The 17,389-nt window shown below is 32.5% G+C and overlaps 1 pseudogene; it reads left to right on the top strand.

The window, feature by feature from the left end:
- Positions 1-13,715: 13,715 nt before the first annotated feature.
- Positions 13,716-15,075, top strand: LOC107919000 (peroxidase 5-like; annotated as a pseudogene).
- The last annotated feature ends 2,314 nt before the right edge of the window (positions 15,076-17,389 follow it).

Here is a 17,389-nt window from a genome sequence, read left to right as displayed (position 1 = left end):
ATTATGTGTGAATTTACTTGTGTGAAAGTTTCATGAATTAATTTTATTGTTGTGTGCTTAATTTGAGAAAATGGCTAAATCGCATAAAATAAAAATTTGATGGCTAATTATGAAAGTGCTTAATTATTTATGTCTTTATAATTTGGAGGTTTCATGTTGAAATTTAGCCAATATTAATGGTAGTGGACGGCAATGATGGCTATTTTATATATATTATATATATTAAATATAAAAGTAAAATAATAATGGTATAATATATTGAAAATAATAAAACTTAAAATAAACAAAGCCATGCATGTTATCTTTCTCATTGCCGAATATACAAAAGAAAAAGAAGAAAAAATAGCAAGCTAGGTTCGGCACTTATTTTGCTTGATTAAGGTATGTTTAGGTTTTAATTTTTAATAATTTTTACGTTTTTGAGATCGTTACTTTATGTTCTTCAAAACCCATGTTTTAATTTTGTGAATTGTTGATGATTTTGAAATGTGCCATTGATGAATGCTTGGACTTTGTGATAGTTGATGATGAAAAATGAAAGATATGTGATAGATTAATATGTTTTGTATTGGGATTTTTAGTGAAATTGAGTAAATAGGGCTAAATTGTGAAATTAAATTTTTGGGGACTAAAATGTGAAATAAATGAAATGTGTGGACTAGTATGAAGACAAGGAACATTCGGCCCTAGCTTAGTGAGGGAAAATTTTGTGTATTTTGTGTTTTGTGCAAAAAGGACTAAATAGCAAAAAGTGTAAATATTAGGGGCAAAATAGTAATTTGCCAAATTATGTGTTTTTGGATTAAATTGAATGTGTTAATAAATAAATTATCTTATTTTGAATATATTTAGATCGAGAACCAAAGAAATCGGAGTTATCGGGGAAAAGCCAAATTAGTCGAATAATCGTCCGACTTCGATTTTCCATCTTCCGAGGTAAGTCTATTAGCTATTTAATGTCATAAAAACAATATACAAGTATGTATATGTATTTATTTTTGATGAATTATAATTTAAAGTATATCGGTTGAATAAATTAAAAGTATGATTGGCTTATATGTATTTTCTTTTATATTCAAACCTAGAGGTTTATACTTATATAGGTAATTGAATTTAGCTAAAGTGCAAAGGTAAATAAGTATATACATAAATGTTAATGAATTTAGTTGAAGTATAAGAGTTTTATATATATACAGGGTTAGAATTCATACACGTATATATATGTATAAATTATTGATTTAATCAAAGATATGTATATGTATATATGTGTACTTAGAGATTCGTAAATATACATAGATATAAGAGTTTTATTATTAAACATGTAAATATACATGTAAATATACACTTTTGAATCGAATTAAGATGTGTCATTATAAAAGTATATGCGGTTTGAGTGTATATGTATGCATGTATAAGATTTAGTTTTGAAATTTGTTATTAGATGATATTTGCATATGTTAGTTTTGATCATGTATATATATGTGTGTATAATTTTAATATGTTGGAATGTAAAGTGTATATTATTCAAGAATATTTTTAGTTAAATAGTATTATATTTGTAGTAGGATTTGAAGTATAAGGTTATGCATAAATATGTTCAGTTGATTTATTGAATTGTCAAATTGGATTTGGTGGTTGAGTTTTATATATATATTCATGTGTTTCTATGATATAAATTTTGAGTTTTGAGCTGAATATTTAAGCATGGAATTTATATACCTATATAGTTCGAAAATGAGTAATATTTGGGTGAATTGAGTGTTTGAGCTTGGGGCCTAAAATGATTATTGTCAATAAGATAATTCAGACTTTATGTCTAGCAGGCTTGATGCCGGTGAAATGTTTCAGACTTTACGTCTAGCAGGCTTGACGCCGGTGAAATATTTCGGACTTTACGTCTAGCAGGCTAATTGCCAGTGTATTGAATCAGGTTTTAAGCCTAGCAGGCTAAGTGCCGGTGAATCTGTTGAAATTGTGTGAATTGTTTAGATTTATGTGTTTGAAGATGTTGTGCATAAACTCGACATAGGTGGTTGATATATATATATTTATATGGGTGCATTTGGTATAAGAAACTGATGAGTAATCTTATGTGCAATTGCTAATACATATATGTGTAAATATTTGTTTATAAGTAAAAGTTGAATGCGAATGTATTCGGTTATAGGCATAAATATGAGTTAGGTTAAAAGTTTATGATCGATATATATATATACATGTATAATGAGATATGAAATGTGATTGATAAAGTTATATATATATTCGATTGTATGTGCATGATAAGTACATATATGACTTTGGATAAATGTATGTGGTAAATACATGTACACATTTGGTTATAATATTTGTTAAGCTTATGTATATATGCACTCGGCTAATATGTTTAAAGTGTATATACATTTGGTTCTAATATTTGTCATGCATATATGTATATATGCATTCGGCGATTCATGGTTGTAGATTATATGTATAAAATGTATATACATTTGTCTGTTTGTGTGTATTAGATAAATACACATCCTTTTAAAATTTAAACAAATGACTTAATATAGCAATGTTTGATTAGTAATTATAATTGATAATTGTGATTTCAATAAATTTTCTTAAAGAATTATATGATTCTTTTATATGTATTTTAGATATGCTATAGACTTACTAAGCTATAAAAGCTTACTTTGTTTGCTTTTGCCCATTTGTTTTTATAGATTTTAGAGACGCGTTACGAGCTCGGGGATCATCAGCATAGTCTATCACACTATCGACTACTTTTGGTATTTTGTTAAATATTTGAACTCAATCTTATGGCATGTATAGGTTTGAGTACGATGTTGATTATATTTTGATTGCAAATTATAAATAGCTATGCAAAAGTAATTTAATTTTCATATTTGTGATCAGTTTGATTTTAAAATGGTTGTGTTTGTTCAGTAATGCCTCGTAACTCTACTTCGGCGACGGATACGGGTTAGGGGTGTTACATTTTATTGGTATCAGAGCTACGGTTTAGTCGATTCTTGGACTAACGTAGCGTGTATGAGTCTAGCTATACATGCCATAGTTATATACTGAGATAGTGTGATGACTGCTGACATCTAAAAATGTGTTTTCGTATAAAAATGGATCCCGAACAAGCCGTAGCTGATGATGTTGAGAGTATAGCGCCTGCTCCTGCGCAAGGGACAGAGCTAGTAGATTCTCGACCAATCTCGAGTAACCAGGAGGGAGAGGCTAAACAAGCCTTTTACCAAATGATGAATGACTGGTTTACTCAATATGTCCGAACTAATCCGGTTGTACAACAACCTCCACCCCCAACTAATCCATCTTCAGTTCCTGTTATACCTCAAGTAAGTGATCCAATGAGATTACTTAAGCCTCCTGTTGATAAAATTCAAAAACACAGGGCCGAAGAGTTCAGAGCTACCGATGATGATGATGCTGAGCGAGCTGAATTCTGGCTTGATAATACCATTCGAGTGTTTGATGAGTTATCTTGCAACCCTGATGAGTGCTTGAAATGTGTCATATCCTTGCTACGGGACACTGCATATCACTGGTGGAATACACTAGTATCGGTAGTTCCGAAAGAGCGAATGACCTGGGAATTCTTTCAGACTGAGTTCCGTAAGAAATACATCAGCCAGAGATTCATTGATCAGAAATGTAAGGAATTTCTTGAATTGAAACAGGGTCGTATGACAGTGACAGAATATGAGCGGAAATTTGTGAGACTCAGTAGATATGCTCGAGAGTTTGTTTCGACTGAAGCTATCATGTGTAAAAGATTTGAAGATGGGCTGAATGAAGAAATTAAACTGTTAGTTGGTATACTTGAGATAAAAGAGTTCGTAGTACTTGTTGAGCGAGCTTGTAAAGCTGAGGAGCTCGGGAAAGAGAAGAGGAAAGCTGACTATGAAGCTCGAGATTCTCGTAAAAGATCATTTAGTAAATCCTTCCAGTCGACCTCAAGGAAATCCAGAGAGGATCATAGTCGATCTAAAGCTACTGCAGGGTTTCCTAAGTATGATCGAGATCGACCCCCTGTGAGTTCACGAGCTACTTCAGTTGCTAGCGTTGGTAGTGTTCGACAAAATAGATCAGAGTGCAAGCATTGTGGGAAATGGCATCCTGGAGATTGTAGATTACATGATCGGTCTTGCTTCAAGTGTGGTTCAAAGGATCATTTCATTCGAGAGTGTCCGATGGTAGCTGATCAAAATACTGTGCAGAATACTAGACCGAGTAATGTGTCAGTACGGGGTAGACCGCCAAGGCATTTGAGTAATGTAAGTGGTAGTCAGAGAGGAACAAAGGACACAGTAGTTCGATCTGAGGCTCGTGCACCTGCCAGAGCATATGCTATCCGAGCTCGAGAGGAGGCTTCTTCTCCAGATGTTATTACTAGTACTTTCACTCTTTATGATACTAATGTTATTGCGTTGATTGATCCTGGTTCGACTCATTCTTATGTGTGTGAGACCTTAGTATTCAGTAAGACTCTACCTGTTGAGTCTACTGAGTTTGTAATTAAAGTATCAAACCCCCTGGGCCGGTGTGTGTTGGTTGACAAAGTGTGTAAGAATTGTCCGTTGATGATTCGAGATTTATGTTTTCCAGCTGATTTGATGTTGTTACCATTCGACGAGTTTGATATAATTTTGGGTATGGATTGGCTAACTCTGCATGATGCTATAGTAAACTGCAAATGGAAAACTATTGATCTACGGTGTCAGAATGATGAGATTATTCGGATTGAATCTAATGACCTGAATGGTTTACCAGCAATAATATCCTCGATGTTGGCTCAGAAGTATATGAGAAAAGGTTGTGAAGCTTACCTTGCATTTGTTCTTGATAGCAAAGTGACCGAAAAGAAGATTGAATCTGTGCCAGTAGTGTGTGAGTATTCAGACGTGTTTCCTGAAGAATTACCGGGTTTGCCACCTATTCGAGAGGTAGAGTTTGGTATTGAGTTATTACCAGGGACGACTCCAATCTCGATAGCTCTGTACCGTATGGCACCGACCGAATTAAAAGAATTGAAAGTACAGTTGCAAGAGTTGACTGATAAAGGTTTTGCACGACCGAGTTTCTCTCCTTGGGGTGCACCAGTTCTATTTGTGAGAAAGAAAGACGGAACGATGAGAATGTGCATTGATTACCTGTAACTCAATAAGGTGACTATAAAGAATAAGTATCCGTTACCACAGATTGATGATTTGTTCGATTAGTAGAAAGGGGCTACTGTGTTTTCGAAGATAGATCTGAGATCAGGCTACTATCAGTTGCGAGTTAAAGACTCTGATGTGCCAAAGACTGCTTTCCGAACGAGGTACGGACATTATGAGTTTCTTGTTATGCCTTTCGGACTTACTAATGCACCTGTTATTTTTATGGATTTGATGAATCGGATCTTTAGAAAGTATCTGGATCGGTTTGTGGTAGTATTTATTGATGACATTTTGATCTACTCTCGTGACGAAAATGAGCATGCCGAACATCTGAGACTTGTGTTACAAACTTTGCGAGATAAGCAGTTGTATGCAAAGTTTAGTAAATGTGAGTTCTGGTTACGTGAAGTCAGTTTTCTGGGCCATGTTGTATCAGCATTGGGTATTCGGGTTGACCCGAGTAAAATTTCAGCTATACTTGATTGGAAACCTCCGAGGAATGTTTCGGAAGTTCGAAGCTTTCTGGGGCTCGCTGGTTATTATAGACGGTTCGTGAAAAGGTTCTCTGTGATTACGACCCTGATGACAAAGTTACTACAAAAAGACGTTAAGTTCGAGTGGTCAGAAAAGTGTCAGAAAAGTTTTGATCAATTGAAAGTTCTTTTGACCGAAGCTCCAGTCTTAGTTCAGCCAGAATCGGGTAAAGAGTTTGTTATTTATAGTGATGCATCCTTAAATGGTTTGGGTTGTGTTTTGATGCAGGAAGGCAAAGTTGTAGCCTATGCCTCGAGACAGTTAAAGCCGCACGAAAAGAATTACCCGACTCACGATCTGGAATTGGCCGCTATTGTATTTGCGTTGAAAATATGGCGCCACTATCTGTTTGGAGAAAAATGTCATGTTTATTCCGATCACAAAAGCCTGAAATATTTGATGACTCAGAAAGATTTGAATTTGAGACAGCGTCGATGGTTAGAATTGCTAAAAGATTACGAACTTGTGATTGACTATCATCCGGGAAAGGCTAATGTTGTTGCTGATGCCCTAAGTCAAAAATCACTATTTGCTTTGTGTGCAATGAACGCGCATATGGCTATGTCTGATGATGGTGCGATAGTAGCTGAGTTGAAAGCAAAACCGTTATTTGTTCAACAGATTTGTGAAGCTCAGAAAGTCGATGATGATTTAATTGCAAAACGAGCCCAGTGTGACTTAAATGTTGATTCAGAGTTTCTAGTTGATGCTGAGAAGTGTTTGGGATTCAGAAATCGATTATGTGTTCCGAAAAATCCGAAGTTAATTCAGATGATTTTGAATGAAGCCCATAATAGTAGATTTTCTGTTCATCTGGGTAGCACGAAAATGTATAACGATCTGAAACAGCATTATTGGTGGCATGGTATGAAACGAGACATTTCTAACTTTGTTTCGAAATGTTTAATATGTCAGCAAGTAAAAGCCGAGCATCAGGTACCTTCTGGATTGCTTCAGCCGATCATGATACCTGAATGGAAATGGGACAGAGTTACGATGGATTTTGTATCTGGTTTACCGTTAACACCCAGCAAGAAAGATGCAATTTGGGTTGTTGTTGATAGATTGACAAAATCGGCTCACTTTATTCCGGTTCGTATTGATTATTCACTTGATAAACTTGCTGAATTGTACATTTCTCAGATTGTGAGATTGCACAGAGTGCCTATTTCTATTATTTCGGACAGAGACCCGAGATTTACATCGCGGTTTTGGAAGAAATTACAAGATGCTTTAGGTACGAAGCTACATTTTAGCACAGCTTTTCATCTGCAAACAGATGGTCAATCTGAGCGAATCATTCAGATACTTGAGGATATGTTGAGATGTTGCATTCTCGAGTTTGAAGGTACGTGGGAACGATACTTACCTTTGATTGAATTTGCTTATAATAATAGCTTTCAATCTAGTATCAAAATGGCACCTTACGAAGCTTTGTACGGTCGTAAATGTCGTACACCATTGTATTGGACCGAGCTCAGTGAAAATAAGATACACGGGGTTGATTTGATTAAAGAGACCGAACAGAAAGTGAAAGTGATTTGGGATAGTCTGAAATCAGCATCGGACCGTCAGAAATCTTATGCGGATTTGAAAAGAAAGGATATAGAATTTCAGATCGGGGACAAAGTGTTTTTGAAAGTATCACCGTGGAAGAAAATACTCAGATTCGGTCGTAAAGGCAAATTGAGTCCAAGATTCATTGGACCGTATGAGATTATAGAGCGTGTCGGATCGATTGCTTATAGATTGATGTTACCACCTGAACTAGAAAAGATTCACAATGTATTTCATGTTTCGATGCTCAGGAGATACCGATCTGATCCTTCACATGTAATTAGTCCGACAGAGATTGAAATTAAGTCTGATATGTCATATGAAGAAGAACCGATTAGCATTCTGGCTCGTGAGATCAAAGAATTACGGAATAAGAAAATTCCGTTAGTTAAAGTATTGTGGCATAAACACGGAGTTGAAGAAGCAACTTGGGAGTCAGAAGATACGATGAAAGAGCGTTATCCAAACCTATTCACCGGTAAGAATTTTCGGGGATGAAAATCCCTAAAGGAACCCTAATCGGAACAGTGGTTTCGGGACCACAAATCCGAGTCTGAAAAATATTTTAATATTATTTTACGTGTTTATTATGTGTGAATTTACTTGTGTGAAAGTTTCATGAATTAATTTTATTGTTGTGTGCTTAATTTGAGAAAATGGCTAAATCGCATAAAATAAAAATTTGATGGCTAAATATGAAAGTGCTTAATTATTTATGTCTTTATAATTTGGAGGTTTCATGTTGAAATTTAGCCAATATTAATGGTAGTGGACGGCAATGATGGCTATTATATATATATTATATATATTAAATATAAAAGTAAAATAATAATGGTATAATATATTGAAAATAATAAAACTTAAAATAAACAAAGCCATGCATGTTATCTTTCTCATTGCCGAATATACAAAAGAAAAAGAAGAAAAAAATAGCAAGCTAGGTTCGGCACTTATTTTGCTTGCTTGATTAAGGTATGTTTAGGTTTTAATTTTTAATAATTTTTACGTTTTTGAGATCGTTGCTTTGTGTTCTTCAAAACTCATGTTTTAATTTTGTGAATTGTTGATGATTTTGAAATGTGCCATTGATGAATGCTTGGACTTTGTGATAGTTGATGATGAAAAATGAAAGATATGTGATAGATTAATATGTTTTGTATTGGGATTTTTAGTGAAATTGAGTAAATAGGGCTAAATTGTGAAATAAATGAAATGTGTGGACTAGTATGAAGACAAGGAACATTCGGCCCTAGCTTAGTGAGGGAAAATTTTGTGTATTTTGTGTTTTGTGCAAAAAGGACTAAATAGCAAAAAGTGTAAATATTAGGGGCAAAATAGTAATTTGCCAAATTATGTGTTTTTGGATTAAATTGAATGTGTTAATAAATAAATTATCTTATTTTGAATATATTTAGATCGAGAACCAAAGAAATCGGAGTTAGATCGGGGAAAAGCCAAATTAGTCGAATAATCGTCCGACTTCGATTTTCCATCTTCCGAGGTAAGTCTATTAGCTATTTAATGTCATAAAAACAATATACAAGTATGTATATGTATTTATTTTTGATGAATTATAATTTAAAGTATATCGGTTGAATAAATTAAAAGTATGATTGGCTTATATGTATTTTCTTTTATATTCGAACCTAGAGGTTTATACTTATATAGGTAATTGAATTTAGCTAAAGTGCAAAGGTAAATAAGTATATACATAAATGTTAATGAATTTAGTTGAAGTATAAGAGTTTTATATATATACAGGGTTAGAATTCATACACGTATATATATGTATAAATTATTGATTTAATCAAAGATATGTATATGTATATATGTGTACTTAGAGATTCGTAAATATACATAGATATAAGAGTTTTATTATTAAACATGTAAATATACATGTATATATACACTTTTGAATCGAATTAAGATGTGTCATTATAAAAGTATATGCGGTTTGAGTGTATATGTATGCATGTATAAGATTTAGTTTTGAAATTTGTTATTAGATGATATTTGCATATGTTAGTTTTGATCATGTATATATATGTGTGTATAATTTTAATATGTTGGAATGTAAAGTGTATATTATTCAAGAATATTTTTAGTTAAATAGTGTTATATTTGTAGTAGGATTTGAAGTATAAGGTTATGCATAAATATGTTCAGTTGATTTATTGAATTGTCAAATTGGATTTGGTGGTTGAGTTTTATATATATATTCATGTGTTTCTATGATATAAATTTTGAGTTTTGAGCTGAATATTTATGCATGGAATTTATATACCTATATAGTTCGAAAATGAGTAATATTTGGGTGAATTGAGTGTTTGAGCTTGGGGCCTAAAATGATTATTGTCAATAAGATAATTCAGACTTTACGTCTAGCAGGCTTGATGCCGGTGAAATGTTTCAGACTTTACGTCTAGCAGGCTTGACGCCGGTGAAATATTTCGGACTTTACGTCTAGCAGGCTAATTGCCAGTGTATTGAATCAGGTTTTAAGCCTAGCAGGCTAAGTGCTGGTGAATCTGTTGAAATTGTGTGAATTGTTCAGATTTATGTGTTTGAAGATGTTGTGCATAAACTCGACATAGGTGGTTGATATATATATATTTATATGGGTGCATTTGGTATAAGAAACTGATGAGTAATCTTATGTGCAATTGCTAATACATATATGTGTAAATATTTGTTTATAAGTAAAAGTTGAATGCGAATGTATTCGGTTATAGGCATAAATATGAGTTAGGTTAAAAGTTTATGATCGATATATATATACATGTATAATGAGATATGAAATGTGATTGATAAAGTTATATATATATTCGATTGTATGTGCATGATAAGTACATATATGACTTTGGATAAATGTATGTGGTAAATACATGTACACATTTGGTTATAATATTTGTTAAGCTTATGTATATATGCACTTGGCTAATATGTTTAAAGTGTATATACATTTGGTTCTAATATTTGTCATGCATATATGTATATATGCATTCGGCGATTCATGATTGTAGATTATATGTATAAAATGTATATACATTTGTCTGTTTGTGTGTATTAGATAAATACACATCCTTTTAAAATTTAAACAAATGACTTAATATAGCAATGTTTGATTAGTAATTATAATTGATAATTGTGATTTCAATAAATTTTCTTAAAGAATTATATGATTCTTTTATATGTATTTTAGATATGCTATAGACTTACTAAGCTATAAAAGCTTACTTTGTTTGCTTTTGCCCATTTGTTTTTATAGATTTTAGAGACGTGTTACGAGCTCGGGGATCATCAGCATAGTCTATCACACTATCGACTACTTTTGGTATTTTGTTAAATATTTGAACTCAATCTTAAGGCATGAATAGGTTTGAGTACGATGTTGATTAGATTTTGATTGTAAATTATAAATAGCTATGCAAAAGTAATTTAATTTTCATATTTGTGATCAGTTTGATTTTAAAATGGTTGTGTTTGTTCAGTAATGCCTCGTAACCCTACTTCGGCGACGGATACGGGTTAGGGGTGTTACAAAAAGGGTTGTTGAGAGTAACGAGGAAGATATAGTTGGTGCTAATTTGGCCAATGAAAGCGATGGTGATATCTTGTTAGTGTCAATGAGCGATAGCTTTGAGCTTACGTCTGAGTGAATCCTAGATTCGAGACGTTCTTTCCTCATGTGTCCCAACAGAGAATGGTTCTCCACATACAGTTCGGTTGTAGGTGGAGTTGTGCGCATGGAAAATAATTCATCCAGTAAGGTAATTGGTATTCGTACTGTTAAAATTAGGAAGCACGATGGGATGATTAGGACACTCTTAGATGTCAGATATGTACCTAGTTTACGAAAGAATTTTATCTCCTTGAGTATTTTAGACTAGAAAGGTTGCAGAATCAATATCAAGTCGAACAGTATTAAGGTGTCTCCTAAGGCTCTCATTTTATTAAAAGCTAAAAGGACTGACAATCTTTATATTCTTGAAGGTTCTACAATGATTGGTGAAACCGAATGTCCCATGTTTGTCACAGAGTCGAAGCCAACTCGTTTGGAGTGGAGGCAACTTGGTCATATGAGGGAAAAATGCATGACCATTTTGTTGAAGAGAGGTTCTCTTTTGGATGCAGGTTTTGAAAAGTTAAAACATTGTGTTCGTGAAAATTAGACTCAGGTTAGTTTTGATTTGGCAGTGCACAAGTCAAAGGCTAGAAGTCTTCCATCTTCTAAGCACAGATTAAACTCAGTTAATTTCCTGCATAGTTTAAGATAGGCCCGTGGGGGGCTTTGGGAAAGATGGCGTTGTGAAATACGAGTAAAGGTGGAGATTTGTTGAGTATGCCACGTATTTCAGTCAAATTTGAAAGATAATCTCCTAGTTAAACTCTAGTTATTTGTTTCAGTCGAACTCTGATTAGTTTAGATTATTTTATTATTATTTGACTTACGAATTTAGGCTATAAATAGGCTCTTTTACAAAAGCACACCCATTAGATATTAGAACTCATAACATTTTTGGAGAATTTTGTGTTCACTTCTTTGTTTTCGGATTTAGTTTTTATCTCCATCTTCTGTACTCTTCGTTCTTTTTCCATTATAGTAAAATTATCTTTGCTTATTTTTTTATCCTCTTTGGAGGGATTTTTTCACGTTAAATTTATTTGTTTAATTTCTCAATTTGTACCACTATTTTTTATTTATTCGTTACTTAATTGAATTGAAAACTAACAATTTAACTTATTTGACCAGAGATTCAATTTTAAAAAAATCTGCTTTCGTGATAACCACTTGTGATTGTAATTGTTTCATTAGGACATGTATTTTTCTCTACTACCTCTCACTATATTTAATTTTTTTAATGGTAATTATCTCTCCTATATTTGGACAATCTCACTTGTAAGTTGTACCTAATGTTGTAAGAATTATCATTAAATAAAATTTGGTTTTGCATAATGTGTGTACTTCAATTGGATTTGAGATAGAATTGGCGTAGTCACAACTAGAAATATCTAGTTGCCATAGCATTTAAAACTTGCCAAAGTCGTATAAAAACTATTACTTATGTAGGACAAGTTGAAATTCAACATTATACAATTACATAAAATAAATACAATATAAAAAGAAACTTAAGCTTCATTAAAATATTTTTTGTAAAATGGATTGATTCTTTAAAAAATTGAATTTTTTTTTGTGTGTTTGGTAATTTTTTTGAAATTATTGTCTAAAAGTTGTCGTTAATGAAATAAACACAACATAAATATATTTGTTGCAAAATATTATAGTAACTTTTACTTTTGACAATTGAAATTTATTTTATAACAAGATAATATTTTATAATCATCAATATCATATATACAATGTTATTTGAATTGGATTGGACCAGTCGGTTGGATTGGGGTACCGTTTTGGAAGATGGTTTTGAATTGGTTAGATCGGGAATTGGTACAAATCGATTAAACTGACTAAAAAACCGTTTGAATCAACAATTGAACCATTGAACCGGCAATTGAACCAGTTGAATCAAGGTTTTCAGTTTTTTTAGTTTGTAATAATTTTTTAATTGGACCGGTGAATCGGTGACTTGACCAGTTCGACCACCAGTCCGGTTTAAAAAACAGTGCATATATAAACTTAATTATAAACAATACCTAATTAAAACTTAATCTAGATTACATATACGAGAGTGTATAATGGCGCATTAGAGTTTGAAGGGATAAATGAACCTAAACATGATTTAAGCAAATACTCATATTTATATAATTAAAATATTTATATTATATACTATAAAATATTTATTATTAAATATTTATAAATTGTAATATAAATTTATGATTAAAATATTAATATCAATATTTTTTTCAATATTAAAAATATTATTTAAAATTTTTTTTGTTAAATTTTATTATTAAAATAAAATTTCAATATTAATTAATTATATTTTGGTCCTCAAATGATAAATTTTGATTTTAGTCTTTTTAAAAATTTTAAAATAATAAATTAATATAATTGTAAATTTGCACTTTGATTTTTTTTAAATTTATAAATCAATTTTGATCCCTAAATTAAAATTTTGGTTATGTTATTGCCTCTAATATAAAGGTGTTCGTGAGTCAAATTAAATAATTATAAATTTAATTATTTTATTTAACAAAACAATTATTTTAAACTATTAAATATGAGTGGAATTTAACAAATCATAACAATTGTAATTTAAGGAGGAAAAAATGTAAATATTAAAGAATAAAGAAGAAAATGGACAAATCAAAAAAAAGAAGCTGCTGCATGCCTCTAAATGGTTCAAAACAAAGGAACACATGCTTTCAAGCCTACAGCTAAAACTACACACGTTTTTGGTTCCAACAAGTAATCACCACCAACTCCTCCTATGGCCATGTATATATACTCCATCCAACATCTCCACTCTCATAATCTTTCAATTCCAACTGCACAAACCACTATATTCTGATCCTCAACCCTTTCCAATTAATATACAATTTTTTCTTCTGCTATATTATATATATCAGGCACATTGATTTTGTTGTGCTCGAAATTTCACATTATTGCCTTGTTCTCCTTCATGCTTGGCTGCTCAATTGTGGCTTCTGCATCTTTGAAGGTGGGCTTCTATACACAAACTTGTCCATCCGCAGAGACCATTGTAAGAAAAGCTGTAAACAAAGCGGTTACACTTAATCCTGGCATAGCTGCTGGTCTCATCCGAATGTATTTCCATGACTGCTTCGTCAGGGTATGTATACGCTCATTTTCTTAATAATTGATAAATTGACTCATCATGTTTCCTCCTCTAACTCTGCTCTTTGCATGCAAATTCAGGGTTGTGATGCTTCCGTCCTTCTAAGGTCCGTGCCCGGAGAACCCCCAGCAGAGATGGATCACCCTGCTAATAACCCTAGTTTGCGAGGGCCAAAGCCCAAATCGAGGCACAATGTCCAGGAACCGTGTCTTGTGCGGACATAATCGCATTCGCTGCCCGTGACAGCACGTACAAAGCTGGAGGGATTTATTACGCCATTCCCGCCGGCCGCCGGGATGGCCGTGTCTCTATTAGCGACGAAGTACCACAAAACCTGCCCCCGCCGTTCTTCAACGCGCAACAAATTGCTCAACTCTTCGATAGGAAAGGAATGTCAGTGGATGAGATGGTGACATTATCAGGGGCACACTCCATTGGTGTCTCGCATTGCTCTTCCTTTTCCAACCGGCTCTACTCTTTTAACGCCACTCATGCTCAAGACCCTTCTCTTGATCCTAACTACGCTGCCTTTTTGAAAACCAAGTGCCCACCCCCAACATCTGCGGATGGTGCTGGAGGGGATCGAACCACAGTGCCACTTGAACGTGTCACACCCAAACGCCTGGACAACAAGTACTACATTGAACTGACGCGTCGTCGTGGTTTGCTCACCTCCGATCAGACATTGATGGACAGTTCCTTGACCTCCGAGTTGGTGTTGAACAATGTGAGGCGCGGTGAAGCATGGGCTAAAAAGTTGGGCGACGCAATGGTGCATATGGGTTCCCTTGATGTTCTCACTGGAGAACAAGGTGAAATCAGAAGAAATTGCAGTGTGGCCAACTGATATGTTACTTTTGTGCGAATAGGGCAAAAAAAAATTATTATACTAGAAAATAAAACAAAATAAAATAAATAGAGGGTTTACTCCCATATATATATATTGTCCATCCATATCAATCAATTGGTAGAGTAGATACTCATACAAAATAATCATAAGATCAGCTTTGAACTGGTGCATGAGGATTTTCAATCCTCTGCTCTACCAACTTTGCTATCCTAATCATTACTCACGCATTACCCTTGTAATACTAAATGATTTGGGTCTATGTGAATTAAAAATAAAAAACAAAAAAATATTAAATTAAAAGTCTCGAGCATAAATTTCTTGGATCTTTAAAAGGAAGACTTTCTAAATTTCTATATGAGTAATCATATAGATTATGAATCGCTCAAATAAGTATTTTTTGCTCAAGAGATTTCTACGTATATCAGGGGGCTAGCAAGGGCCCGGCCCCTCTAAAATAAAAAATTTTCCATTTAAGCTCTTTAAAATTTTTAAAATTTTAAATTAATAAAGGTAAAATTGTACTTTGGTCCCCCCTAAAAATGAAAAAATTTTGATTTAATCCTTTAAAAATTATAAAGATAGAGGCTATTAAAATGGTGAAATTATATTTTTACTATTGTAAAAATTACAATTAAATTTTGACCCTCCTAAAAAAATTTTTAGCTTCGCCCCTGACGTATATTATATATATATATATACACATATATTCATATTAGGTTAATTCCCAAAAAAGATTGGAAAGGTCACAAACGATCCCACTTAAAAACCTAACTTCCTAGACAAAATCTCTCAATAATTTAATTTAATAGAACAATGTATCACTACAATTACCCAACAAAATATTGAAAGATAAAAAAAATAGAACACCAAAAAGTCACAAGTAAAAAATTACAAATAAGAAGAGGGAAAATTTGCCTTATGAAGAAAATAAAAAATTTTGGGATGATTCAGAGGTGGAGAAACAATCTTTGTTTATAGTAGTACAAACTCTCCACAACCTTGTATTTTTTAGATGTGGGATTGTTCTATTTCAACAAATCTACACCTTAGCAAATTTCCACATCTTCAATCTCCTTGCAAAACAACATTTGATAGTCTTCAAATTTCAAGCTTCAAGTTTTAACATTGATCAAGTTCAAACATGGTTGGAACTTGGCCTCAATCACAACCTTAGACATCATATCTATAGAATACTTAGTGGTTGAAATTTTCTGGATCTTCACTCCACCTTCTTCCAGAATCTCTCGTGCAAATTAATGATACTGGACATCAATGTGCTTCATCCTTGTATGGTAGACTTGATTCTTTGCTAGTTGAATAGCACTACGGCTATTGTAATGTACTTTGACATACTTTTGCTTAATTTCCACTTCACCAAGCAACTCTTGAAGCCAAATGATGTCCACTAAACTAATTATAAATCGGTAACACAAGTGCACCTATCAATTAATAACATAGTTATGGTGAGCACAAATATTATTTCCTTGAGGACTACAATTACTAATAATTATCGTCTTTTTATTATTTAGCCTAATAATTCAAAGGATTAATTAAAACTAAAATTAACTAACTAATGAATGCGTTAAAGAAATAAAACACAAAAATATTCGAATATCAACCAAGTGAGAAAACAATACCTAGGTAAGAATCCACCTAGACTTCATCTGTAATTCTCAATCTAATTTATGCAATTTCTTTTCTTAGTTTCTTTGATCCTTAGAAATCCTAATTTATGCTAATATCTCTTTCGAGTATAAGAGCAACTAACTCTAGGTTGATTAATGGAAATTTTTTTAATTAAAATACCTATTATCATATTAATTTGCTCCATGGATCCCCCTATTAGATTTGACTCTAATCCGATAGATTTATGTCGTCTTATTTCTAAGATTGCATGCAACTCCATTCAATTATGTAAGATCTATTCCTAAAAAGGGTCTATTCAACCTCAAACTTATGCACATCAAATATGGATTAATACTCTAGAATTATCAACCCAAGAATAACTAAACATTCATAATTGAAAACAAATAACTAAGGTTTTATTGCATAAAACTAGAAATCAAATAATATAATTCTCCTAGGGTTCATCTCCCCTGCGTATTTAGAAAATTACTTCATATTTGCAAGAACAAACACCAAAAATACAATATAACTGTCACATCCCAAAAATCGGGTTAGTGAACTGAATATTTCCGAATCCCGAAATTAGGTTAGAAGTTATTAGTATAATTAAATAAAATATTATAAAAATAATCGGGTCTAAAAATTTAGGTTGAAAAGCTAAGATTAAGTGTTTGGTTATTAATTATTTTAAAACAGATTTTAAAAATGAAACCAGATTTGAAATTTTTATTTTTAAAGTTTATCAATGAGTATTTTATATAATTGATAAATAGTTTATATTTGAAATTTATTCAGTATCATTTAGTTTATATTCTCAAATAATTTTATATATATTAAATATTTTATAAAATATTAATAAATTTGAAACAATACACTTAAACAAATTGATAGTG

Source organism: Gossypium hirsutum, chromosome D08 (assembly GCF_007990345.1).
Source record: "Gossypium hirsutum isolate 1008001.06 chromosome D08, Gossypium_hirsutum_v2.1, whole genome shotgun sequence".
NCBI classification, from domain to species: Eukaryota; Viridiplantae; Streptophyta; class Magnoliopsida; order Malvales; family Malvaceae; genus Gossypium; species Gossypium hirsutum.
This window is presented reverse-complemented; position numbering and strand designations above follow the sequence as displayed.